The sequence below is a fragment of the Equus przewalskii genome, unplaced genomic scaffold, assembly GCF_037783145.1.
Source record: "Equus przewalskii isolate Varuska unplaced genomic scaffold, EquPr2 ChrUn-13, whole genome shotgun sequence".
NCBI lineage: Eukaryota > Metazoa > Chordata > Mammalia > Perissodactyla > Equidae > Equus > Equus przewalskii.
Window position 1 is genome coordinate 3,245,218 of NW_027228750.1, and position 27,258 is coordinate 3,272,475.

At 42.7% G+C, this 27,258-nt stretch overlaps 1 long non-coding RNA gene across 4 annotated transcripts; it reads right to left on the reverse strand.

Moving 5' to 3' along the window:
* Nucleotides 1-26,847, reverse strand: LOC103557244 (uncharacterized). Of its 4 annotated transcripts, XR_011536840.1 has the most exons (7): nucleotides 26,750-26,847; nucleotides 13,724-13,784; nucleotides 12,900-13,125; nucleotides 2,434-3,285; nucleotides 2,170-2,315; nucleotides 1,954-2,029; nucleotides 1-490 (listed from the first exon to the last, which is right to left on the reverse strand). It is a non-coding gene; the product is annotated as an uncharacterized lncRNA (long non-coding RNA). The 4 variants fall into 4 exon arrangements; XR_011536839.1 differs by lacking the exon at nucleotides 26,750-26,847 and having other exon boundaries at nucleotides 13,724-13,854; XR_011536841.1 differs by lacking the exon at nucleotides 1,954-2,029 and having other exon boundaries at nucleotides 72-490.
* Between the last annotated feature and the right edge of the window lie 411 nt (nucleotides 26,848-27,258).

The window sequence follows — 27,258 nt, forward strand, 5'->3', positions numbered from 1 at the left end:
TAGACTTCCAAGACTGCAAATTTTATTCTCCCTGGTTATTTTGTTCCTGAGAATTACCAGACTTTTCCACCTTTCTTCTTGTTGATTCCATTTCTTTTATTTTATCAAGCTCTGTAATTTTGCTGCCTTAGCTGGTGCTTTGTTTAGGATATTTTTTGGTTTTGAAAAAATGACAGAAAGTGAACTCCAAGAAGCTTGAGAGATAGAATTTGTGGACTCATGTAGCCCAATGAAGAGGGGCAGGAATAAGGTTGGCACCAGTGATGACTAGACCTGGCCTGGACACTCTCGCGACACTCCTCATGCCTCCTTCCTGCTTGCAGAGTGGCTTTATGCTCTTCAGGTGGTTCTCCTCTCAAGGCCGGAAGCGTGGACACCAGCAGCTCCAGGCTCACAGGTTCCCAGCTTTGCCATTGGACAGGGCAGGGCTTGCTTCTCAGTTCAAAAGCCCTTGGAAGCACCAGGTTGGGGTCTTGGGTGATTGGGTCATCTGTGAGAACAAGGGCAAATTAGAAAAGCCCTTACAGAACCTCATCGTTGGGGCACAGTCTTAAATAAAAGGATGACTGGCCCCAGAAAAAGAAGAGTTATTCGCAGACAAAGAATAAATGTTCACTAGGGACCAAGGTTAAATATCCTGGCTCTGACCATCCCTCATCTGTTCCTCCATAAGCCCCCTCTCCAAAGCTGGGACAAGGCTTCCAGTCCAGAAATCCTCCTACGTTGGGGTATTGTTGAGAGTTCTCCGGAGAAACAGAACCAATAAGGGATGTATATACAGAGAGATGTACTGCAAGGAACTGGCTCCCACAATCATGGAGGCTGAGAAGTCCCATGACGTCTGTAAGCTGGAGACCAGGGAGCTGGTGGAGGAGTCTCAGTCCAAGTCTGAAGGTCTGAGAAAGAGGAGAGCTGAGTCCAAGGGCAGGAGAAGGCTAATAACCAAGTCCAAGCAGAGACAGAGAGAAAGAATTCCTGCTTCCTTGACCTTTTGTTCTCTTCGGGCCCTCAGTGGATTAGATGATGCCCACCCGCAGCGGGGAGGGCACCCTGCTATACCAAGTCCACTGATGCAGACGCTAATCTCTTCCAGAAATGCCCTCATAGACACACTCAGAAGCAATGTTTAGCTAAATAGCTGGGCACCCTGTGGTCTGGTCAGGTTGACGCATAAAATTAACCATCACACCTGGCAACTTGGTTATGGACAGTTTGACCCCAGCACAAAAAGCTTTTTGTAGGTAAAATGTGGTGGGAGCATGTATTGGAAACAATGGTGGTGGGAATAGAGAGGGGAGAAGAAGACTAGATGACATTATAGTTTTTACACTGAGAGAGGTGTTTAGTGCTAGAGCTGTGGTTTTCAAAGTTTCAAATGCAGCCGAACCCTCTTTATTTATCACAAAGGAAACAGCACTCAGAACCCCAATATGCAGAACAGAGAAGAGCAGAGCTGCTGTAGTTGAAGCTTTCCTTGTGCCACCCTCCACGGGAAACTTGGCTCCTCAGGACTCAATGAGAAGGTGACTGTAAAAGAAGAATATGTTGGAGCTGGCCCAGTGGCATAGTGGTTAAGTTTGTGCACTCTGCTTCGACAGCCAAGGGTTTGCAAGTTTGGATCCCGGGTGCGGACCTAGCACTGCTCGTCAAGCCATGCTGTGGCGGCATTCCACATGGAAAGTAGAGAAAAACTGGCACAGATGTTAGCTCAGCAACAATCTTCCTCAAGCAGAAAGAGGAAGAGTGGCAACAGATGTTAGCTTAGGGCCAATCTTCCTCACCAAAAATTAAGAAGAAGAAGAGTGTGTTATAGCCTCTGTAACTTCCTTTGAAATGCCTCAGTGTTGACAATGTGACTTGTATGTGTGAGATCTAGATTTACTCTGCATCCAAGGGATGGTCACTTCCTGTAACTGGGAATGCATACCCCAGGGGTGGTTAGCTAATATTTACCACAAAAGCCATGCTCCAGAGGCAGGAACTCTGAGTTCTTCAGCTATGGTCACCTCCAGTAATCATCAGAGGCCTCCTAATGAGTATAATGAACGCTTAGAAATGCTTTTTTGTTGGTGACATGAGTAAAGGTCAAGAGGTGAGGATCAGATAAAATGTTATAGAGATGCTCCCTGCCTTGTAGGAACAGGATATAAGAATCCAGCCAGTGCTTACCTTTTACCTGGGCTCAATTTCTAAACAATCCTGGGTGACAGGATTCTTGTTTGCCTGACTCCAACAAGATGGTCAGCAGAATTTGGCCTTTAGAATATTATTCTTTGCTTCCTAGAAGTTTTCTGTGAAATGTTCTGTCGTAGCTCCTAAAAGGACACAGAACCGGATCTTCGCTGAGATTACAGAAGAGGTTTTGTGATGGTTTCCTCTGCCTGCTGGATGATACATGTTTGTTATACGAAGCAGGACTTACGTGACACTCACCCTTGCTGTAATCTAGTGGCAAGGTCATAAAGAAGAAGAACCAATAGCTTCCCCTATCTTAGGTTGGAGCCAACTTTTGTGAGATTGAGACTTGCGTTTTGAGGGCCTTCTTGGAGAAAAAATATTTAAAATTACAAATACAAAATTAGGTACAAAAGTGAATGTTTATACAGAGAGAAGAAAGAACATATAACATTTCAAATTTTAAAAAATTAATAAATGCCACAAAAATTCAGAAAATAATGCAATATTTTTGTTAGTTAGTGGCTGATATAACTCGATAAGATATATTCCTACATTCTTTGGCCTCTAACTCTTTGATGGTCTCTTCATGTGACAACTATTTTGTAACATTTTCTGTAGAGAGAATAAAATAATTCAGTCCTTCCTCTAACTTGGTTGATCAAAAAATTTTTGCGTTATTAATTTTTAAAATTCATAAAATATGCAACTTCAATGAACATGTTCCCTGTAGTTCTTCCACAGGACTTGTGCTCTATAAATAGAAGAATTTTGATCAATTTGATTTTGCATAATCTCTTTGAAAAAGAAGAAAATGCTTGGAGTGTTTGTAATTGTATATACTGCATACAGAGTATGTTCCTAACAGAATTTCTTTTTTCTAAGAATTGATGAGAACCAAATCCTCCAAGTATAATTTTATATGTATTGACTGGAAGAAGTTTCCACAGATTAGCTTCTGGCTTTGCACATAAAAACTTGTTTTTCTTCCCCTTTCTGTATCTAGTGCTGGGTGCCGTGGAACAGATTCACATCACAGTAGGCTCTCTGGTCCTGCATCTTCCCATCATGTCAATGGGGAAGTTTGCCCAGCGGGTGGTAGGAGTATTTCTGCACAGGACAAGAGAGGAACAAGTTAACTACACATGGAAATGTCTGCAGACCACACAAATACATCCCACCAAACCCAAACTAAATGTATTACCAACTCAACTCAAGTTCAACATAACTAGATCCCCAAAATGCTTATGGCTGCTCAACACCACTTGACAACAGGAGATTGGCTGAAAGGAATTCATAAAGGCAAGAGAGAGAGAGTACCTTAATTGATTGTAGTTCAAATATCTGTCCTTTGTGAAATTTATAAAAACTTCTACCATATAAACAGATTGCTAGGGACCTGCCTAGCATCAAATGAGAGCTCTCATATTTAATTTCATTTGTTTCATGGTACATTGCTTCTGCACCAAACTCTATTGAGAGTTACCAATATTTACCGAATTGGGAACAGCCAAACTGGCTTAGGTGGGTTTGCAACAAAGAGAATAAATGGAAGACAAGACTTTTTCCATTTATAAGCTCCTGCTGATTATCATCAGCAAAATAGTTGTATATAAAATAACTGCCAAAAAATTGTACAAAACTCCAAGGCCATAAGTGCTTGACAAGCAGTGTGTAGGTCCACACCTGGGATCTGAACTGGTGAACCCTGGGTTGCTGAAGCAGAATGTGTGAACTTAACTGCTGTGCCACTGGGCCAGCCCCAAATTAAATTTCAATATGACTGTTTATGGCCATAGTGGAGTAACAGGTACACAACTAGTTCTCCAAGTGTAAATTACTAGGAAACTACACAAAAAAATATATGAAATAGTTCTTTTCAGATATTCAACAACAGATATTTCAGGAGTGGGATTCCCAAGAGAAGAGAGTCAAATGAGATGAGCCCTACTATAGCCCTGGCCTTTCACTTCAATACATTTCCTGGACTGGTGTGCAGAAAGGGGGAATCCACACAGAGTATGACAATCTCACTGAGCTGAAGAGTCAGAGATTAAGGTTCAGGAAGGCTGAGGCAGCTGGAATCTGTGGGGCAGGGTACCAGAGTGGATGATCAACACAGAGAAAGAGCTCCAGAAATCTGCAGAGGACCCCCATAAATCTTTGGCTGAATAATAAGATGCACATGTTTGGGGTGAAAACTCCACAAACGCAGGCAAAAGATAACTATCAAGGAAAGATAAACTGTGAAGTGCTATAAGCTGAACGACTACCAGAGCTCACACAGGATTAGGAGATATTTCAGATCAGCCAGAATGGAAAGACCTTATTGAATATCTGGGGAGTTCAGGTGAAACTCCAGAAAGAGTGCACTTTACTAGTAGGGGTAAACTTGTTCTAGAGCAAAGGCTACTCCAGACCTGACCTAAAAAAGCCTCAAAGGGATCAAATTGATCTGAAGTTAAATCAACTTCTTATCAGAGCTAAACTCAATACTCTTTAAAGGAACACAAGAAAATGTAGCAATGTAACATTTGCAGTAACCAGCATCCAATCAAAATTACACGACATGCCAAAAACGAGAAAATGTAACCCACTATGAAGAGAAAAATCAGTCAATAGAATCAGATCTAGAAGTGACAAAGACAGAATTAGCTGACAAGGACTTTAAAACAACTATTATAAACTCATTCAAGGAATTAAGGGAAAACACGAACATAATGAAAAGGTAAATGGAAATTATAAAAAGAAACAAATAGACCTCCCAGAGCTAAAAACAAAACAAAACAAAAACTCAGTATCTGAAAGAAAAAACCCTCTAGGTAGGCTTAATAGCAAATTGTACATTATGGAAGAAAAGATGAATTAACTTGAAGGAAGTGAAATAGAAAATATTCAAATTAAAGCACTTGGGAGAAAAAGCTGAAAAAAAATAAGTGAACTGATCCTCAGTGACTTATGAGACAGAATGTCCAGAAGGAAAGGAGAGAAGGGGAGCGGCAATACAGAAAAAAATATTTTAAGAAAGAAAGGCTGTGATCTTCCAAATTCAGTAAAAAATATGAACTTACAGAGCCAAGTTCAATGAACCCTATGTAGAATAAATTTGATGAAACCACACAGAAAAGGGGAAAGGAAAATCAGTTTTCATATTATGCGTAAATATGTAAAGTGGTATACTATTTAAAGATAATCTATGATAAGTTAAAGGTACTTTCCGTAAACCCTAGAGCAAATTCTGAAAAAAGAGAAAAAGCTAGAGTCAGACCCTGTGGCCTAGCGGTTAAGTTCAGTGTGCTCCACTTTGGCAGCCCAGGTTCAGTTCCCAGGAGGGGACCTACACCGCTTGTCAGCGGCCATGTTGTGGTGGTGGCCTATATACAAAATAAAGGAAGACTGGCACAGCTGTTAGCTCAGGGAGAATCTTCCTTAGCAAAAAAAAAAAAGCTACATCTAGTGAGACAATAGTGTAAGTAAAATGAAATACTAAAAAGTTTTCAATCCAAAAGAAGAGATAGAAAGAAAACAAATAATAGATGGGACAAATAAACAGTTAATTGACTTAACACAGTGATATCGACTATTCCATTAAATATGAATGGACTAAATTTGTCTATTAAAAGGCAGATACTGGTATACTGGGTAGAAATATAAGACCCAACTATACGCTTTCTAAAAGACTTGTCATTTTAATATAAAGTTACATATAGGTGTTAAAAAAAAGAAATTAAGTTGAGTAAATTTGAAGATCTAATTGGCTTTATTAAACAATTTATGAATTGGGCAGTATCTCATATGGTAAGCAGAGAGATACTCCTAGGGGATACACAACATGGAAGACTTTTATGGTAAGGAAGGAGGGACAAGGAAGTCATCAGAAAAGGAAAAATGAAAGTTCATTGGAGGAAAGTAAGAGTTCAGGTGATGATGACTTCCTATTGGCTGAGCTGCCACGTTTCTATTGGCTGAGCTTGTTGTTGGGCAAGAAGGAAATCCTTTCTCCTGTTGGAGCAGTAAACTAGTGACACTCCCTGTATGGGTATACAAGGTACTGTCGCTTCCTGTTGGGGTCTGTAACTGATGCTGTAATAATCTGCTGCTGTAGTTGATGTCTTCCTGCTTGAAGTAATTGACTAAGAGTGGTAGGGCATGTGACCTCACTCTACAGACTTTCCAGAGTCTAATTTTAATTGAGTTTGCTTTATTAATTTTAACATAGATAAAAAGTTAAAAGATAGAAAAAGATATATCAGGCAAATAGTTGTTATAAGAAAGCTAAAGTGGCTACATCAGTATCAGAGTATCCTTCATGGTAAGAAATATTTCCAGAGATAAAGAGAAATGTTTCATCAAGATAAAAGGATCAATTCATCAAGAAGACATACAATATTCAATGTTTACACACCTAAAAACAAAGCTTATAAATACCTAAAGAAAAAACTGACAGAACTGAAAGGAGAAATAAACAAATACAAAGTATAGTTGGAGACTTCAGCAGTCCTCTCCCAGTAATTGATAGAACAAGGAGACAGAAAATCAGTAAGGATGGAGAGGATTTGAACAATACTATCAACTTATTGAATCAAATTGATATTTATAGAACACTCCACATAGCAACTGCAAAATACACATTCTTTTCAAGTACACATAGGATATTTATCTTAGAGGACACAGAAGAGCACAGACTGAGCCAAAAAACATGTTTCAATAAATGTAAAAGTGTTCGAATTATACAGAATATGTTCTCTGATCAGATAATATTGGAATTAATTTAGAAATCAGTAACAAGAAAAAATCTGTAAAATTAACAAATATTTAGAAATTAAACAACATCCTTCTAAATAACCTATAGATGAAATTAGAAAATATTTTTGGAAACTAGAAAACATGTTCAATGTTAATTATATTTAGATAGATAGCTAGAGAGATCTAGATATCAAAATATGTGAGATGCAGCTAAAGAAGTGCCTAGGGGGTCATTTATAGCTTTAATGCCTGTATTAGAAAAAGAAGAAAGGTTTAAAATCAATGATCTAAGCTTCTACCTTATGAAATTAGAATAAAGAGCAAATTAAATCTCAAGTAAATAGAAGAAAAGAAGTGATAAAGATAACAAAAAGCAGTGCAATACTGGGGCAGTCCCCATGGCTGAGTGGTTAAGTTTGCCCGCTCTGCTTTGGTGGCCCAGGGTTTCACCAGTTCAAATCCTGGGTGCAGACATGGTACCACTCGTCAAGCCATGCTGAGGCAGCATCCCACATGCCACAACTAGAAGGACCCACAACTAAAAATACACAACTATGTACCAGGGAGCTTTGAGAGAAAAAGGAAAAATAAAATCTTAAAAAAAAAAAGTCAATGCAATAGAAAACAGGCAAACAATAAAGAAAACTGAAAAATCCAAAAGTTCACCCTTTAAAAAAAATCAATGAAATAAACTTTTAGCAAGATCAATCAAGAAAAAAAGCAAAAACATAAAAACAAGTATCAGTAACGAAAGAGAGGACATCACTACACATCTTACAAACGTTAGAAACATAAGGGAATTGTGATGTTGTGATTTATAATAAGAAACATATTTGGTCTTCATCCCCATTCCTGGCACAGAGCTCCCAAAACCCTTAGAATTTTCTGCTATCAGAGCTACGAAGGTGTCTCTTGTTATGTAATGAGGTGACTTCTGGAAAGTCCCTAGGCGACCTAAGGATGGGGGCTGATTGCCAGGATAACTAATCATGTGATCAGAGGGTTGGAACTTTCAGTTCCACTACCCCATAGACTTCCAGGGAGGGGGAGGGGCTGGAGGTTGACTTAGTTGCCAGTGGCCAATGATTTAATCAATCATGCCTATGTAATGAAGCCTCTACGAAAACTCTAAAGGATGGGGTTTGGAGAGGTTCCTGGCTGGTGAACGTTTGGAGATTTGGGGAAAGTGGCACATTCAGAGAAGACGGAAACTCCATGCCCCTTCCCACATAACTTGCCCTACACAAGTCTTCCATTTGGCTGTTCCTGAGTTACATCCTTTTATAATAAACTGGTAATCTAGTAAGTAAAATGCTTCTCTCAGTTCTGTGAGCTGCTTTAGCATATTAATCAAACCCAAGGAGGTGGTCATTGGAACCTCTGATCTATAGCTGGTTGGTCAGAAGCACAGGTGACAACCTGAACTCGTGGTTGGCCTCTGAATTGGGGAGGGGAGGCAGTCTTGTAGGACTGAGTGCTTAACCTGTGGGATCTGATGCTATCTATCTCCAGGTAGATAGTGTCAGAATTGAGCTGAATTGTAGGACCCCCAGCTGACGTCAGAGAATTCTTTGGTGTGGGGAAAAAAACCCCACACTTTGGAATTGGTGAAAGAATCAGTAGGAATACTATGAACCACTTTATGACAAAAAATTTAATAACCTAGTCAAAATGGACAATTTCATCAAAAACACAAATAACCGAAAGTAACACAAGAAACAGGAAATCCGAATAGCCTTATGTGTATTAAAGAAATTGGATTCATAATTTCAAATATTCTGACAAAGTAAACTCCAGGCCTAGATGGGTTAAAAAATGAATTCTATCAAACATTAAAGGAGGAGATAATACCAATCTTAGACAAAATCTTTCAGAAAATAGAGGGGGCAGGAAACACTTCCCAACTCATTTTATTAGGTCACCATTACTCTGATATCAAAACCAAAAACATTAAAAGAAAACTGCAGACCAACATCCCTCATGAACACAGATTAAAAAATCCTTAAGAAAATATTAGCAAATAAATCCAGAAATATAGTTAAAATGATAATATATTATGACTGAATGTGTTAATTTAATATCTGAAAATCAATCAATATAATTCACCACATTAACAGAATAAGGAAGAAAAATCATATGATCATTAGAATCTATGTAGAAAAATCATGTGATAAAATTCAATGCCCAGTAGCAATAAAAAAAAAACCAGCTCAGCAAACTAGGAATAAAAGGAAACTATCTCAGCCTAGTAAAGGAATCTCTGAAAAACATGAGCAAACACTATAAGGTAATATTGAAAGACTCTGTACTCTTCTACTAATATTAAGATCAAAGAAAGACTATTTACTCTCACCTTCTCCTCAACATTGTGTTGGTGTCCCAGCCAGTGATATAAGACATGAAAAAATAAGCAGATAAAGCCTTATAGATTAGGAAAACAAAGTTAAACTTTGCTATTCCTTGTGTACCTAGAAAATACTAACATATCTACAAAAAAATCTACTACATTAATAAGTGAGTTTAGTATGGTTGCAGAATACAAGATCAATATACAAAATAAATTGTATTTCTGTATACTAGCAGAAAAAAGTGGAAAGTAAAATATAAAATGCCATTTACAGTAGCATCAAAAATAGAAAATACTTAAAAATGAACTTAACCAAACATGTACAGAACCTATACACTCAAAACTATAAGAAAAAAACTGTTGAAAGAAATTAAATGAGACCTAAAGAAATGGAGAGAGATACTATGTTTGTGAATTGGAACACTTTTGTTTTGTTTGTTATTTTTTTGCTTTTGTTTTTTTTTTTTTTTAGCAATTGTAGTGCTGAACTTAAAATTTATATGGAAATGCAAAGAACCTATGTTAGCCAAAACAATTTTGAGAAAGAAATTCACAATTGGAGGACTTAAGCTATCTGATTTCAGACTTACTTTAAAGCTACAGTAATCAAGATGTATTGTCTGTGGCTGCTTTCTCACTATGGCAGCCACAGAGTTGCGTAGTTGCGACAGGGACCATATGGCCCACGAAGCCTAAAATATTTACTTTCTGGCCTTTACAGAAAGAGTTTTCCCACCCCTGGGATAGATGATGCTTGTATATAAGACGCACTCCCATGTACAATTCCTGGCCCACTAGGCATTATTCCACCATTTTCTCTGCTACTTATTATAGCATATCAGAATGCAGGTGAGTGAATATAATTTTAGAAGTAATATTTAATCCCCTTCTAATTTATTTTAAAATATAAACTGTTCATAAATTATGGCAGCTTATAATTAATAATACATTGTTGGCAATATCCCTTACAACAGCTCACAAAGCTATGGTTGAAAACTGCTCCTACTAGGATGAAAATAATTACACATTAAATTTGCATAGTATATAAATGTGTAAATGAGCATAATGTCTTACTAGACCCATTTTATAAATGAGGAAACTGACTGTCAAATGCACCTATGAGAGCTTGCTGTAGGTGATGAGGGCGTGGATAGGAACAGCAGACCAATGGGACAGTGGGATGAAGAGGTACAAATTGGTGATTGGTGATGGATTGGATGTAGGTTATGAAGACAAGAGTGTATTGAAAAAATAATTCTGAGGGTTATGGTGAGTCTGGGTTTTTAGATATAGTTGCTTTTGACCTGATGGGAAAATTGTGAAGAAATATTTATTTAGGCATCGAGAGCAGAAAGTCCATGAGCTCAATTTGCAACTGCTTAAAGCAATGTGTTTCAAATTAATGAGCTTGCTTGGTCATCATGTTAGAACACAGATTGATTCAGTAGTTTGAGGACAAGTCCCAAGTTTCTGCATTTCCAATAAGTTCCTAGGTGATTCTGATATGGTGACTCAGGGACTACACTTGGAGTAGCTAATGGAAATTCAAGATTTCTTCTGGAAGATAAGGGGAGGGTCCTGACAGGGCAGTGCTTTATATGCATTTGGAAGGAAGGAGTCTATTGGTCTCTAGAGGCAAGATAGAAAAGGGCCTGCAATCTCGAGGGCATCCTCAATGCAGAGAAGAGGAAGATCCAGGGCAATCAAAGAGAAAGAGTAAGAGCTGTCAGAAAAAAAAGGAGAACCAGGAGAATTTAGTGTCATATGGAATCGTATGGAATACTGTGTTTCAAGGAGGAGGCCGGTAGAATTCCAACATATAACTCATTCTTCCTACCATCTTCCCTGGCTCCTTTCACGACTTTATTTGTTCTATTTTTTCCAACCCTCGCTTGGCTGTACTAAATGGTTATTGGATTGTCTGTCCACCCCTTTTGCTAGGAAGGACTCTTCATATCAATATGGCAACCATAAAAGCTGCCACGTTTTCGTATGAACCTGTGCCCCTTCCATCACTTGGTCCAGGCATGGGCACCTGATCACAACTGGACCAATCACAGTTCTTCCCTGGGATTATTCAAAATAGGACTTGATAGTTGCAAAAATTGTTAGGCACAAAACAGTCTCTATAGTGGTGAAAGGTGTTAGTTACAAAATCTGCTGGTTGTTGCCTGCCATGTTAGAAAACAGCACAGAGAAAAATTAAAGACAAATTAAGATAAAAAAAATTAAAGGTGATGGAAGAGAGCCCAGGCAGGGTTCCAGTCCGTTCCAGCTGTTCCCAATCCCAGCTACAGCCCTTCCTTTCCCATGATTTTGTTATTCAATGCTCCCTTCTGTGACCCAGAAAATTCCTCTATTGCCTAATCGAGTTGAGTCACTTGCAGCAGAATCCTGACTAATACCCAGCAAAGCTTTTCCCAGACATTTTCTCTTATACATCATTCTCCTTGGGCCTCTGCACCCTGTTGACTGCAGCCTTCCCTAGGTACTTGCACAGGATGACGCCAGGCCAGAACCAGCTGCTGGGCAAGGACCATAAACCCCAGCATTGGTCTTGGTGGATGTTAATGTGTCACTGAACACCAGTGTACCAAATCCATGTGTTCATGGCAACAGCCAAAAAAAGCCCACAGAAGTCTACTCTTCAGTACACAGGGGCCTCTACTGGCAGATTTTTAAGACCCTGGGGGCAGAGCTTAATGTGCATAACTATTTGCAATGCACAATTTCCTTTTTACTCATTTAGACTAAATTAAATTCATTTTGGAATTCTTAAAGTTATTGCTTGTTGAGTTCTCCCCGCTAACTTCCCGTTCGAAACACATTTTCCCCAAACTGAAAGCCACTCCCATCTCTGGCTCCCTGGATGCTTCAGATCCCTGGAGAGGCCCTATTCCTCCACAGTTCGCTGGGATTAGCACAATAAGTTAACTCCTTCACTGCTGGGAAATCCAAAAAACAAAAAATAAAACCTGCTGTTTTGCAAAAAAGCAAATATTGCTAGAACTTCCCACTCCCCCCCCCCCCACCAACACACACACACGCACACCCCCCCCCAGCCCCAGGCCTGGCTGAGAGCAAGAGGCCCCCTCCCACCAGCCCTTCACAGACAGAAATGCTGGCATCCGTAAGCTGTCACTCTGAGGAGGACAGCAGCTGTGTTATTCTATGATTTATGGAGCAGATTTGCATTTCCTTGCCTTTGAAGCTTGCCTATAATCTGCCACATAAATATTTGAGAGACAGGATGGTGGAAACAGACCTAAGCAGCTTAATCGAACGCTTGGCAGGTAGGGGACTTGGGCTGGTGTTCATTTCAAACAGCCCCATTGCCCCGGGGCCTCTCGGTGTGGGTGTACAAAATTGAAATTCAGTGTTTAAACCCAACGCTACAGTCGAAATCCCACTTGAAGGAAAAGCCTGAAGAATGCCCATCGGAAGACAGGTTTCGTTTCATGTCTGGGCTCCTGGGCCAAAAGCCCCCTTGTGCCTCCTCAACTCTGCTCCGGGATGTGGGGAGCAGGAGTAGAAGGGTCTCGGCCACTCCAGCACCCCACCCGTGCCGATGGGGTGACCTGAGCTCCGCCCTGCTCCATGGCAGCGCGAAGCCCATGGAGGGGCGCCTCACCCAGGAACAGGAACGCTCGTCTCCCGGAGACTAATCAGAGTTCTGGTTGTCCCAGGGAAGGAGAAGGCCCTGATGGGGAAGCAGGGCAGCCTCAGATTTTCCGTGCATCCACCCCCGCGCTGCATTTCCCGAAATGTGGTGCAGAGCATACTCTCTGGAGTTGTCAAAGGTTCCTGTTAGGTGACCATAATCACAATGCTCTTTATCCTGTTATTAGCTCCAAGTCCTGCAGTAAAAACAACAATCAAAGTCTGTTTAACCTCGTTATTTGAGCAAAAGCCATGCACTTTCATTTTCACAGTAGTCATATTAATGTACTATAGAAGAAGTAGAAAATGGGAAATTATGCCCTAATCTGATCGAATAACTATGTGTTGATTCCCCTATGTGCTAGAAGAGGGAGTGCCAAAGCTGGTCTTTATCCTCAGCACAAACCAGGAGTGCCATTCATGGCTTAGGCCCCTTATGTTGTACAAGGCTGGGGTTCGGGCAACACTGAAGGACAGAGTGCTCCAATCTAAAAGGACCTCTTAGAAAACTCTGAAGGGGAGAGAGCAGAAGATCCAGTGAACAGAGACCCAGAGTGAAAGCCAGGAGTTATGGTTAGCCCCGCCCTGCCAGGAGTTCTGTGGTCCATGTCTTGAGTCCAAACATTTCGACTCCCTGGATCTCTGTTTTCTCATCTGCAAAATGAGGCAGTTGGTCTTAATGACCTCCACAGCCCCTTCCGTGCTAATATGCTGCAGCAGGCTGGGGCTGGGGCTGGAGCCAAGATTTAGACATGGCTGGATGGTACAGTGACATCTTTTCCCACTCCTTCTCACCTGGTTTCTGGAGCTCCAGAGAAAGTGTCCCACGGTGTCCACAGCTGAGGCTGCCTGCAGACTTGGGACAGGAGAGGAGGGAGGTGGGGAGATTAGTGACGAAAGCCAAATGTGGAGCTCCTAGGATACGGTCCAACGTCAGGAGCAAGGAGCCTGGCAGACTCAGCAGCACAGTTCCGAGTCAGGAGGAAGCAGAGGTTGCGGGTCTAGTGCGGTGGTCTCTACTACACCCAGCCACCCTGGAGGCGAGCAGACAGCTGGGGTGTCTCACCCGCCTCCCAGCCCCCAGATGCCAAGCGACCCTGTTCTAGGGCCCTGTAATTGTTACACTGGGGGCAGGGAGCCATTCTCCTTCTGCTCCCAAGCAGACCACCAAGAGTCAAATGTCCAGGAAGGCCAAACAATTTGCAGACGGGGGTGAGACGTCCTCAGGGACTTTGGGAGAAGTTGTGAGTATAAAAGACACTGAGCAGGTTGGTGTCCTGGGGCGGTGAGCAGGGACTGGGTACGCATGTTAATTTGGCCTCCTTTGGACACTCCATGAGCCTATATTAGTTTCACAAAAGCTTCAAAGGAGAACAAGACTTAAAACGGATCTGGTGACCACATTCTGGGGAGTGGCTGCCTGGGAGAGAGAGGAAAAGGGACTAGTCTCCTGAGGAGGGCCAGTGAGCATGCCTGCTGCTGACAGAGCTGACAGAGGAGGAAGGAGGCAGACCTCCGTGCTCTCTGGCTGGCACTCTGGGCCTCACCGGCTTAAACTTGGCAGGAGCAGGTAAAAATCCTGGGAGAGGTTTCCACCGTAGGCAGCAGGAGCAAAGAAGGGGAACGAGCAGTCGCTGAAGTGGAATGAGATTTGGGGACCAATCCATCAGTCAATCCTTATGCCCACCCAGAAAGTGGGCTCCGGAAAGGTGGGAGGGATTATTACACCTACAGCACAGAATGCTGGTGGCTGCCTCCTCAGTCGTCAGCAGAGCTGTCACACACAGCAATGGCATGGCCCTGCCTCTACATCAAGTAGGAGCGGCGGGGGGCCATAATGGGGGGCTATGAGGTGTGTAAGACCGTGGGGGACACGTAAAGACAAACACAAGAAATAGGCCCATGGTTACCTTGAGCCTGTCTCTTTAGACCTCCAGGTAGATGGGGCAGAGGAAATCTCTGTTCGACAAATTAGGTAGTGCCCAAGAAGACTTTGACCCCATTTGTGGGTTCTTCACCAAAACCATGATGGCCTTTCCTCTCTCCACAGGGCTGAACCCACAGCCCAGCCCATTGTCCTGTGGCCTCTGCAGCTGTGCCTCTGACCTGGGTGGGGCTGCATGTCTGGGCAGGAGAGGCTCCAGAAAGCTAGAGCTGTTGCCAGTGATCTGTCTCCAGCCTGAGGCAGGAGCCAGGCTCAATGCCAGAGCAACTTCTGATCAGTCATTAGGCATAGACTTTGCCCCAGCCACACAGTCACCTCATTCCTGCCTCAGGGCCTTTGCACTTGCAGTTCCCCTACCTGGAATATTCTTCCTCCTGATCTTCGCCTGACTTGCTGCTTCCCTCTCCATCAAATGTCACCTTCTCAGACAGCCCTTCCCTGACCACCCCGGCGAGGGTAGCCCCTGTTTACTCTCTGCTATAGTGTCCTGTTTATTTCATTTTTGACACTTACAACAGTCCATAATTTTCTTGTTTATCTGTTTATGTGTACAGAGGGCACTGGAGTGTTAGCTCCCATAAGGGAGGGGTCTTTGGTTTCTTGTTCACCACTGTCCTGAGCTTCCAGCACCACGTTTGGTGCATGGTGGGTACTTAGTAAATATCTGTTAAAGGAGCCGATAATGAATGAATGCCTTGCAGCAAGGGCTGTGGTTTCTTATCCAAGATAACCTTACCCCTGTGCTTCCCCCTTCCTAACAGAACCCCAGATTTTGTTTAGCAGCCTGTCCTACTCATGACCATGTGTTTCACTGAGCCATTTGTGGCATTCCCTTTCCCTTTGCTAATATCTGGTTTCAGAAAGGACATGTGACATAATTCTGGCCAGAGCCATGAGCAGAAGTCTACTGGGTCCAGGTAGAGGGTTCTAAAAGAGGTTTTTCCCTTCATAAAAAGAGAAGCAGACACTGCCATTTGATCTGGATAGATGCTTAGCACAGCTGAAGAACCCAGGTCCTCTATGACATTACTGAAGAACAGTACATCTTGTTATGGGCCATAATATATTTTCTCATTAGTAAGCCATTGTGAGTTGCATCTTTTGACACTTTCTTCCAAAGACATTTGAACCATAGAGACTACAGCGTATGCTGTCCCTTAGTCCTAGTGGCTGCCACTGGCCTATAGACTGGAGTCTTGGCTTTTCTCCCCTAGATATAATGTCAAATAAACATGAATTAATGAACTAGTTTCTTCCTTACTTCATCCAGACATTGAAAACCTCTGTGTACCAGGCACTGTGCTAGAAAGAGAGATTGACAAGGCATAGTCCCTGCCTCGAACCAGCCCAGATCCCATGGGAGGAAGACTCGTAAAGAGAGACTGACAGTCTAAAATGCACCTGCCACGACAGAGGGGCACAAGGTGCCACGGGGGAGCTGAGAGCAGGGGTGGGGTGGGTAAGGTGACTGAACAGTTTTCACAGAAGAGGTCGTATCTGAGCTATGTTGAACAAAGAGCAGGAGTTGCTCAGATGGACGAGCTGGCCAAGAATCTTTCAGGCAGAGGGAACAACAATATCCTATGTTCCAGAGAAGTTAAAGAGTAAGCAGGACCACTTTTTAAACATCTACAATGAGCTGAGCACTGTGCTAAGTGATTTAACATGCATTGTCCCCCTCTAATCCTTAGGACACACATGCAAGGTAAATACTGTTATCCCATTTCATAATATGGAAACTGAGGCTCCAAATAGTTGTGACTTGTCCCAGGTCATATAGCCAGAAAGTGGCAGAGCCAGGCTTTGAACTCGGACTGTCTGACTCCAGAGCCCATATTCTTTCTGCCACCCCAGCACTCCTCTTACAGAAGTGGACCCTGTTTGGAAAGCACACACCTATAGACCAACCCAGTGACCTACCTGTGAAAGAGAACACAGCACTGAGAGCAAGAGAGAGAAGTGAGTGAGCCGACAGCTGGGAGAAGGTGTATTCTGGGTGGCATAGTGTTGAGGTGGGTGGTTGATGGAGACAGTGGGCAGAAAAGAGAGAATGTAGGTGACCTGAAAATACCAATCTCTCTTAGGCTGTGTTTATTTTAAGTTGAATGACTATACTCAGGGTTGCCATCTTCTAACCATTTCCTTTCAAATCACTCTTACAGCTAAATATCATCCTAAAAATTTACCAGCCCACAAATTTTTGTTAACCAGCTTGCTACAAATATTATACAGATGGCAAAATAAATAAAACCCATTGGTAGTTATGACTAGCCTCCTTGAAATGGTAACTGGCCTTGGGCTCCCAGGGACTCGGCTTCGAGAAGACCGGCTTAAATGATGAACAGGAAGATGAAACAAACATTGCATCTCTGGGCACCATGTGGCACTGCAAGTTGGCACCCAGATCCTGCAGACACCTTGGTCTGCAAGCTTTCTTCTTCATGAAACAAGGGGTATGGCAGACACCCATCATCATAATAAAATAACAGCACCAGCTAATTTCCTGAGGCTTCAGTCTCAGCAGGGAAGGATATAATATTGCAAGCCAGCAGAAGCCAACCAAGTAGTGATACAGTAGTTCTGTTTTACATTACATTAAATGTTACTATTTCTGAAGGGAATATCTGTGGAGCACTGGTGTAACCCATAGCAACCGGCTAATAAATTGTAACTTACACTGCCTCAGCTTATTGTGGGGGTGGAGAACAGGAGGAAAAAAAGACCAAAAAAAAAAAGGCAAATGCTGGCAAAAATGCCACATTTTCCGCCTTCTCACCACCTCCCCTACACATATGCGTGCACACACATACACACACATACCACCCCCACAAATACAGGCTGTATCAGCATTCCCTAGCAAAATTACTTAAAGTGAAGCGGGACGATTAGCAGCCAAGGGTTTAGAATTTTTTACTTTCCTGTTTGTATATACGATGCCTCTTTTAAAGCTCGGAAGGTGTACTTTAAATATTTCTGACTGAGCCCTGCCCTCTGCAAGGATGACCCTCTGCATCATTTCGCAGCCTCTACTGAGGGTGACAGTGCTCAGCATCAATGGAATGGCATGTGGAAGTGAGTTGCATAGCTCACCTTTTTTTCCTTCTGTCTGTGAATAGCTCATGCCTAATTGCCCCTGTACTTCAAATTCACAGCAGGCTGGTGAGCCTTGGTCTTTGCTGTGCTGGGCTTACTCTTTGGCCTCAAGTCCCGCAGATTCCTCCCATCCATTAACTCCTGTTCCCTGAGCCATTCAGTCTTTTACACACTCAGTCAGTCTCTCCGAAGCTGCGACACTGGATCTTTATTTACAGGGAATTATTCGTGGGACATTTTGTAGCCCTCAGACAGTGTGTTCATCTGTGTGGGCTGATTAACCCTGGACACCCCCTCCCTCTCCATGTGGACAGTGCTGAACTTCATGAAATTGCTCCCTATTCTGAAATGCCCATCACTCAGCTGCCTGGGAGAAGTGACCAATGCACCTACCACCTGAATAAATGTCACTTATCATCTTCCTTTGCTCCAGCCGTCTCTGCTGTGTGTATGGAGGAAGGGAGCCAGGGAGTGCACCAAGGCTCAGACTGGAGGGGCTCTCCTTGTCTCTTCCCAAAGGAGACGAGCATAGGGCACAGAGACGAGCTGGGACTTGGAATCAGCACTCAGGATCAAGAACCATCTCAGGCACTTACTAGCTGAGCATCACTGGGCAAAATCATTTTGCTTCTGGAGACTTATCTCCTCATCTGCAAGTAAGGACACTGCAAGTATCAGGATGCGTTTGGCTGCAGTAACGGAAATCCTAACTCACAACACTTAAAAAGGAGGGAATCTATTTTCTCACATGGCACCTCGTAGGACAGGCTGGAGCCTCCACTTCCACTGCCCTGTGATTCCTGGGTGGATTCCTTTCATCCCCAGGGTTTCCACACCAGAGCCCGTCTCTACTGCAGTGTTGGGCTGTATCACAGTCTGTGTTTGTCTCCTCACTGAGATCTGATCCTCTTACTCATCTCTGAGAGCCCCCTGCCTCTAGCTCAGTGCCTAGCATGTGGTCAGGAGGAATGGATGGGTGAACAAATGAGCAAATGATTCTAAGTGAATGATTCCTTATAGAAGGAAAAGGAAATTTGGGGAAAATAAAAAGCTGTAATAAGTGTGAAAATGCTCTGTAAACTGTGAGATGCTATAAAAACATTAGGAAATGTTATGATTATTAATGATGACAATCATGAAGCTTCCTGTAATAGGAGCAGCCTCTTGGATGCCCATGTGAGCTCTAAGCACACCATGCTGGCAGCGGGGTTTTGATGAGACAATGGAAGAAAGATGGTTTTTCCTGGAAAAGTAGATGGCTTTTGCCTCCTAAAAAAAAAAAGACTTTAACATCCACAGTGTAATTATGAATTGCAAGGGTCAAAAGCTGTCTTTCCAGTGGAGAGATCTGATGGACTTTCCCTTAGCCAAATAGTTAAACTTGGCATCACAGACAATGAGGGCAAGTGACCTTATGGCTTCCTGATACGTGCACTGAGAGGACACAGTATCACCTGTGCAGTGTTCTTGCCTCGAACACTCAGCCTGGGTATAAACATGAGGAAACAACCAGCAAAACCTAGACCATGGGACATTCAACAGGACAACTGGCTGACCTCTTTAATAATGTCAGTCATTAATAAGACAAAGAAGTCAAAAGGCAGGGGCCTCTTCCAGATTGATGGAGACTCAGAAGGTGTAACAACCAAATCACAACAAGTGAACTTGATTAGATCCTGGATTATAAAAATGCTATAAAATACATCTTTTTTGGATAGTTGGACTACATATTGGATAATACTATGGAATTAGTGTTAAATTTCTTCAGTGTGATAATGATATTTTAGGAGAGTGTCTCTATTCTTAGAAGTTACATAGTGAAGTATGATATCTGTAACTTACTTTGAAATGGTTTAGCAAATATATATATACACACACACACACACATAAGTACACAAACACAAATACACACACTACTCAGATACAGAGAGAAAAAGCAAATGTGGCTAAATGCTAACTACTGAATTTAGGGGCGGAGTCTCTAAGTATTCATTGCATTATTCTTTCAAGTTCTCTGTAACTTTGAACTTTTTCACCATAAAATACTGAGGGGAAAGACAGCAGAGAGTGTGAAAATCATATTTACTCATTTAGACACTATTCCAGTTAGATATTTACACTCTGCCCACTTTGATTCTCTCAATTTTTATTGTTATGCATTTGTCTTTGGACTTCTTTTACCTAGGTTAAATTAGAAAAATCAGGGGAACACATCAAAGTACACATATTTGTAAGGATGCAGCATTCTTTCAAGATCATTAACTAGGCTCTTGTTATGTATTTCTATTGTGCCTCTTTCCTTTCTCTCTCTCTCTCTCTCTCTCTCTCCTGCCTTCCCACCAGTGATATCAAGGACCCCATGCATTTAAATGACCTTGGCCCCTGCCCTCCAGCCCTGCATATCCTAGATAAGATTTCCTTTGGTCAGAAGCAAGGGAGAAAACACCAGTCACAGCCCCCAAGGCCCACCTACCATAAACGCATACCTGAGATGGAGGAAAAAAGGACAGGGGGACTAAAATTATCTTTAGTTGATCGAATCCACCAGAGAATGGTATTTGGGACAGGGTCTTGGTGGAGGAGGGGCTCTGAATTGTGAAAGCATTGGTCTGGCCCTGGCAGCTAGATGCAGATCAGGCCAAGCCCAGGATGCTAGACCATCTGGAGGAGTTTCTAGAAAGGGCAGGTCCCTGCTGCTTCTTGTCCCGGAAGCCAGAAGAGACCAGCCTGTCCTACTGGTCATTGGCAAGTGGCCCTTTGCCCTCTGGAGTGTCCAGTCCTGGCTGTGCTCATTCACAGATCTGTGGTAATTGTCCATCTTGGAATTCCTGTGAATTCATTGCTCAGCTTTCCTCTAGTACACTCCTTGCTCCTCAGACAGGAAGAACCAGTGTGGGGATGATGATGACACAGAAGCCCTCTGGGACTCCACCTCACTAGATGCTGCCCACATTTTAGGGCAGCCAGGCCTGACTTATTCATTAGGGCTACTGGGCAGAGCACTTAGACCCACAATACTTTTAAGGGCCCACAAAAATGTTTTAATTTCTTTTAACATCAGAAGGAAAAAAAAACTTTTAGGGTCAAAGATTATATTCTTCTTTATAACAACACAGTCATAAAATGTAATTTGTAGCATTTTTTTATAGAGGAAGCCTGGCCACCCTTCTCCCCTAAAGGAAAATATGCCTGGGTCCTGGGAGGTCACAATGCAGCCTTGGGGTCTGGCTGGCTCTACCCCCTGACCCTTCCCCAAACTGGGGCGCCCAGAAAGACAAAGCCCCAGATGCCTCAGGACCTCTGTCCATGTTCCTTTTCTCATGCACCTTCCCCAACTTCTCTCCCCACTGCAGCTCTATGGCTCACGTTTTCATGAATCTGCAGCAAAATAAGACAAATAAGCACAATATGATGAGTTCTTCACAGAGCTAAATTTATATCAATTAAAGGATCGTTCTTTTTTCTGATATTTTGTACTTACTTTTTATTTTTGGTGCTAAAATGTCCTTTTGTCTACAAAATCATGGCAATGACAGATGATGTTTTGAATGACCATTATTGCATAAAATGTAAAAGTTGGTAACCCTCTGTTGGTCCTGCCCCTCCCCTAAATTTGTGACCCTTGTACTGGTCTGTGACATCCATCCCACAGTCCAACAAGCACGGGCTTAGATCACTTGAGTTTACTTTCAAGACTTACTCTCCTGGCTCATCCTCCAGGAAGCCCTCTCTGACCCCGGCCTCTAGGCCCCTCTGGAGTCCCTGCACTACTTCAACCATAGTGCTCACTTCCTCTGGTCCTGTTAGTGTTTTCTTGTCTATCTCCCCTACCAGCCATCTCCTGGAAGGCAGGACTGCACCTTAGTTCTTTATGTCTCCTCCACCTGGCACAGTGCCTGGCACACAGTAACTGCTCAATCAATCTTTGTTGAATGAATGAAGAAATAGACTAATTCCCAGAAAAATTAAGTTAATGGATAGAATTTCTCCAGCTTTTAGTTTTTTTCTCCCTACATTTTTATTAAATCTTTGGCACCTGTTACTGCTTGTCCACTGGCCAGTGCTAGCAGATGACAGAAAGAATTAGCAAGTAGCAAATGAATATTAATGGACCCAGACCGAGCCGCCGGGCCTTAGTTTGACAGCTTGTTTTTCCTATGGACAGGTGTTTGGGCTTATGGTTGTGGTTTTATATTGTGTGTTAGTGTCTGTAAATTTAATTAAATTTAACATTTCTAAGCCACTTAAGCATCCAGTAGCTAAATGTGTAATTTTGTGCTCAATCATAGGCTGTATTTTGGACTTAAAGATATTAATATTTCATGGTGCTCTGCAAAGGGTACCATGACCGATAGGAGCTCACTGTATGAAAATATTAGAGACTAGAGGATAGGAACCACTGTCCTGGTGCAAATTTGGACTCTCAGGGCAGATTTTAAATGGAATGGGAGCTCTCTTTGGTTACAAGAAGCCAAAAAGAATGGTACAGGGATACAAGAAGAAGGATTGGAGAGGTTTGTGTGAGGCCAAGGCAATGACCTGTTCCTGTTCCTCCCTCCCATTACAGAGTCTAAGAAGGTAATTCTCTCTCGTTTGTTCTTCCTGAGGCTTTAGGTATATCTACCTTAATGTCTGTGTATATAGAGGGTGTGGCAAATGACTGAAACAATTAGTTATTATTGGATAATAAAGAAATGCCTTTGGTTCCTCTGCTAAAGATGAATCTTCCCATGCTTAGCTCTGATGGTATTACTTACCTATGGAGAGAATCTCCAGGGGCTGCCATTCCAAACCTAAGCAAAGCCTAATTTCTTGGCCTTGTATCTAAGGGCTCTCAACTCCTGATCCAATGTAACTTTCCAATATTATGTACACTACTCCTTTACGCACACATGGATAAGCCAGCTCAACTGACCTCACTGTGTGGCTTTCCAGAGCAGTCCACGTTGTGGCCTCTACCTTTGCTACTACAGCTCCCTATTTTCTGGACGTGAGCAGTCCTTCACCCCATCTCTATCTCCAAAAATCCTGCCTACTTTTCAAGACCCAGCTCACATTCTATTTCCTTAGTGGAGACTACCCCAACTTCCCCAAATGGATCTTATCATGTCTTCCTTGACCTCCTATATCTCTTTCAAGGCACCTAACATATTCTGCTTTCTAGAATAATAATCCCTGTGTTTTATTATCCTCAGTCCACAATACAGACACACACAAATTTCTTATAAGATATTCACAGTGAGGGAGTTTTCTTCATCTGTGTCTAATACCATGCCTGGCACGTTGTTCTCATTTTATCTGCATTGCACTGAATCGAATTTGCATCCTCAATAAGGCCAGGCTGAGTTCTGCATCTATTTTGCTGACATTCTGAGTATCAGACTTCTCCCAGTTGCAAATCACAGATGAACCAACACAAAAGGGCGTAGTAGATAAGGAAAACATATAACAATTTCTCAATGACTGAGACGTCTGGAAGCAGAGAAGCTCCAGAGTTGAATTTAGGAGTTCAGTGACGTCATTGAATACCTGCCTTTTTCAGCGTGTAGGCTACCCTTAGACCTGGTCACCATTCGGCTGCTGTAAATCCCCATTCTACACACCGATACATACTGGGGAGCAAAGAAAAGAAATCATTCCTTCCACGATTGTCTTTTTATCATAAGGGAAAATCTCCTCTAAGAGACTTCCAGCAGATCTCCTCTCACATAGTATTGATCAGAATTGCAACACCCATCCATATCTAAAACAATTGCTGGCAAAGGGAACAGAATTACCTTGATTGGCTGAGACTAATCAAGATTCACAGCCTTGGTCAGAGAAAAGACTCAGACTCCCCTAAGCACATGGCCACCACATATCTGAACAAAACTAGGTTCTGTGTTGAGGAGGAAGTAAGAAATGGCTTTGTCTAAGCACAACAGTGCCAGCCAAAGTCAGTCTATCTGATTGGCTATTTAAAGGTGGGCCCACCAGAACAGAAGTCCTGAGCTCTTAGATAGTAATGGTTAGGATGGGAGACCTCACCTCCTACAGGGAGATATAACAATGGCTACCATTCATTTCTAGAAAAGAATTTCATACCCCGTTTCTCCTCAGCCTTCCCACACCCCCTCCCTTATCCTCAAACTCAGCCAATGACCTTGCTGAGAAAACACAAGCAAAGAAATTCCACATTCTTCTCCCTACATCAATGCCCACATATTCTGCCTTTCCTCCCACATTATGTATGATCCAACCTTGCTCCCAGCTAAGGCCAATGCCTCTGCTTGTACCCTGGGTCCCATTCTCACTCATCTGCTCATGGACATCATCTAGCAAATCTCCTTGCTGTCTCCTGCATCACTTGGTTTCCGTCTCTCTACCAGATCATTCCCACCCATAAACAACATGCTCTCAACTTTAAACACCCTCTCTTGACCACACATCCTTCTACCGCTATGGATCCATTTCTCTATTTTCCTTTATGTCAGAATTCCTTGTATGGGGCATCAGAATTGGCGACCCTAAAATGTGTCTCTTTGCCTTGATTTTGTTTTTGGGGAAGATTAGCCCTGAGCTAACATCTGAGGCCAATCCCCCTCTCTTTGCTGAGGAAGGCTGGCCCTGAGCTAACATCCGTGCCCATCTTCCTCTACTTTATATGTGGGACGCCTAACACAGCATGGCGTGCCAAGCAGTGCCATGTCCACATCCAGGATCTGAACCGGCGAACCCTCAGCCCCTGAAGCGGAATGTGTGAACTTAACTGCCGTGCCACTGGGCCGGCCTGCCTTGATTATTTTTAAGAACAAAAGACTGAAAGAAATTTTGACCTTCCCCCTATCTACCTGAAAGAATTTAAGATAAAAGTCCTGTCCCCAGGACAGGCCATCACCATAGATAACTCTGGGTATCAGTAGACTGTTCCGGTCCTTGCTAAGCTCATTCTTATCAAAGTTCTGTCTACCCAGATATTTGCTTTTCCATCTCTGTGTGAACTGCCTTCTTCCCCTTTGAAGCCCCAAACCACTACCCCCAACATCCTCCTTTGTTTTTAGCTGAAGATGGTATTTAAGGTGATGGCTTTGGCTTTGGCCATTCTGGTGAGTTACTCAGCTTTCCTGGGTTTCTCCCATGTATGTATGTTATTAAACTTTGTTTGATTTTCTCCTGTTATTCTGTTTCATGTCAATTTAATTCTTAGACAAGCCAGAAGGACCTAAAGGGTAGAGGCATTGCCTTCCTCCCCTACACTTGAAAAGGTTATCCATTGCCATGGCTTCAATTCTTCTCCTTTCAGTCTCTCTTTAACTCCTTCTAAGCAGCTTCTATAGTTATAACTCTGCTGAAACTGTTCCTTTCAAGGTAACCAAAGATGTTCACTGTCTAAATCCAGTAATCAATTCTTAGTCTTCATCTTATTGGATCAGTTAGCAGTATTTGACATAATTGATCCCTGCTTTTCCCAGAAACACACTCTGTTCCTTGGTTCCCAGGACACCACACATGCCTGGTTTTTCTCCTCTTGTGCCACCTGGTCCTTCTCAGTCACATTTGTAATTCTTCTTCCATTCTAAATATTATAGTGTCCCAGGGCTCGGTCCTTGGACTTCTCTTCTCTACCTGTACTCACTTCCTTGGTGCTTTTATCAGTCTCACGGCTTTAACTATCATCTATATGTCAACAACTCCCAAGATGTGTTTTCAGCCTGTACATCTCCACTGGATTCTAGACTCAGACATCTAACTGCTTACTTGCCATGCTAATTTGAATGTCCATAAGGCATCTCAAATCTCACAAGATTCTACAAGTTATTTATTGCTCCTTAACAAACTCTAAAGCTTAGTGGCAATATGGGCTGGGCTCAGATGGATCATTCTCCTGCTTGTCTCACCTGGGATCACTCACGTGACTGAAATCCTCTGGAGGCTTTACTGGGACTAGATGATTTAAGATGCCCCTACTTACACATCTGGCCATTGGCTAGAGCTATTGACCAGGACACTTTGGTTGTCCTCCATATGACTTTCCAGCAGGACAGCCTGGGTGAGGCAGCATTCTAAGAGGGAAGACCTCAGTGTACAAGCCCCAGTGAATGTGACTCACTGGGGGCTATTAACTAATAGTATCTCACAATGTCCAAAGCGAAACTCATAGCATCTGCTACCCTCCACCCCAATTTGCTCCATCTTCTGTCCTTCCCCTTTCAGTAAATGGCCATTCCATCTTTTCCTTTGCTCAGGCCAAAAATCTCAGAGACATTCTAGAACTCTCCTGTTTTCATACTCCTCATCAAATCCATCATCACATTCTGTCAGGTCTTCCTTAGAAAGCATATCCTGAATAAAGAAGATGTGGTATATATATAATGGAATACTATTCAGCCATAAAAAAGACAAAATTGTCCCATTTGCAACAACATGGATAGACCTTGAGGGTATTATGTTAAAAGAAATAACCCAGACAGAGAAAGACAAATATCATATGATTTCACTCATATGTAGAAGATAAGCTGCCACATGGGCGAAGAGAAAAGATTAGTGGTTACCACAGGGAAGGAGGGTGGGGTGTGGTGAAAGGCATGTATGTATGGTGACGGATAAAAACTAGACTATTGGTGGTGAGCACAATGCAGTCTATACAGAAACTGATATTTAATAATGTGCACCTGAAATTACACAATGTTATAAACCATTATGACCTCAATAAAATAATTTTTTCAAAAAAGGGCATATCCTGAATCCAACTACTTCTCGTCACTTTTTTTTCTATACCTGGTGAAGCCCCCACCGTCTCTCACCTGGATTGTTACGCTGGCCTTTAACTGGTTTCCTACTGCCTCTCCTGACGTCCACAGCCTACTCTCAACACAGCAGCCGGAGCAATTGAGTTAAAACATTAATCAGATTGTATCACTCCTCTCTTTAAAACTCGCCAGAGTGTTGGCAATGGCCAACAAGTTCCTACGTGATTGCACTCCCTGCTACCACCCTCCCTCCCACACACGGATACCATCACCTCTCTGACCTCCTTTCCAACTATCCCTCTCCCTCACTCAGCTCAGCCACCAGCCTCCTAGATGTTTCTCAGTCCTCCCTGGGGCACTGGCTCCTGGCTCAGGGCCTTTGCACTTGCAGTTCCCTCGCCAAGAAGGTTCTTCCCTCAAACATCTGCGTGCTGGGCTCCTTCACCTCCTTCAGGTCTGTATTCAAATGTCTCTTTCGCAGGGAGTCTCCGACTGCTGTATTTAAAATTGTCATGTCTCCTCCTCCAGCACTCCTTTATCCCCTCCTGGTTTTATTTTTCTCA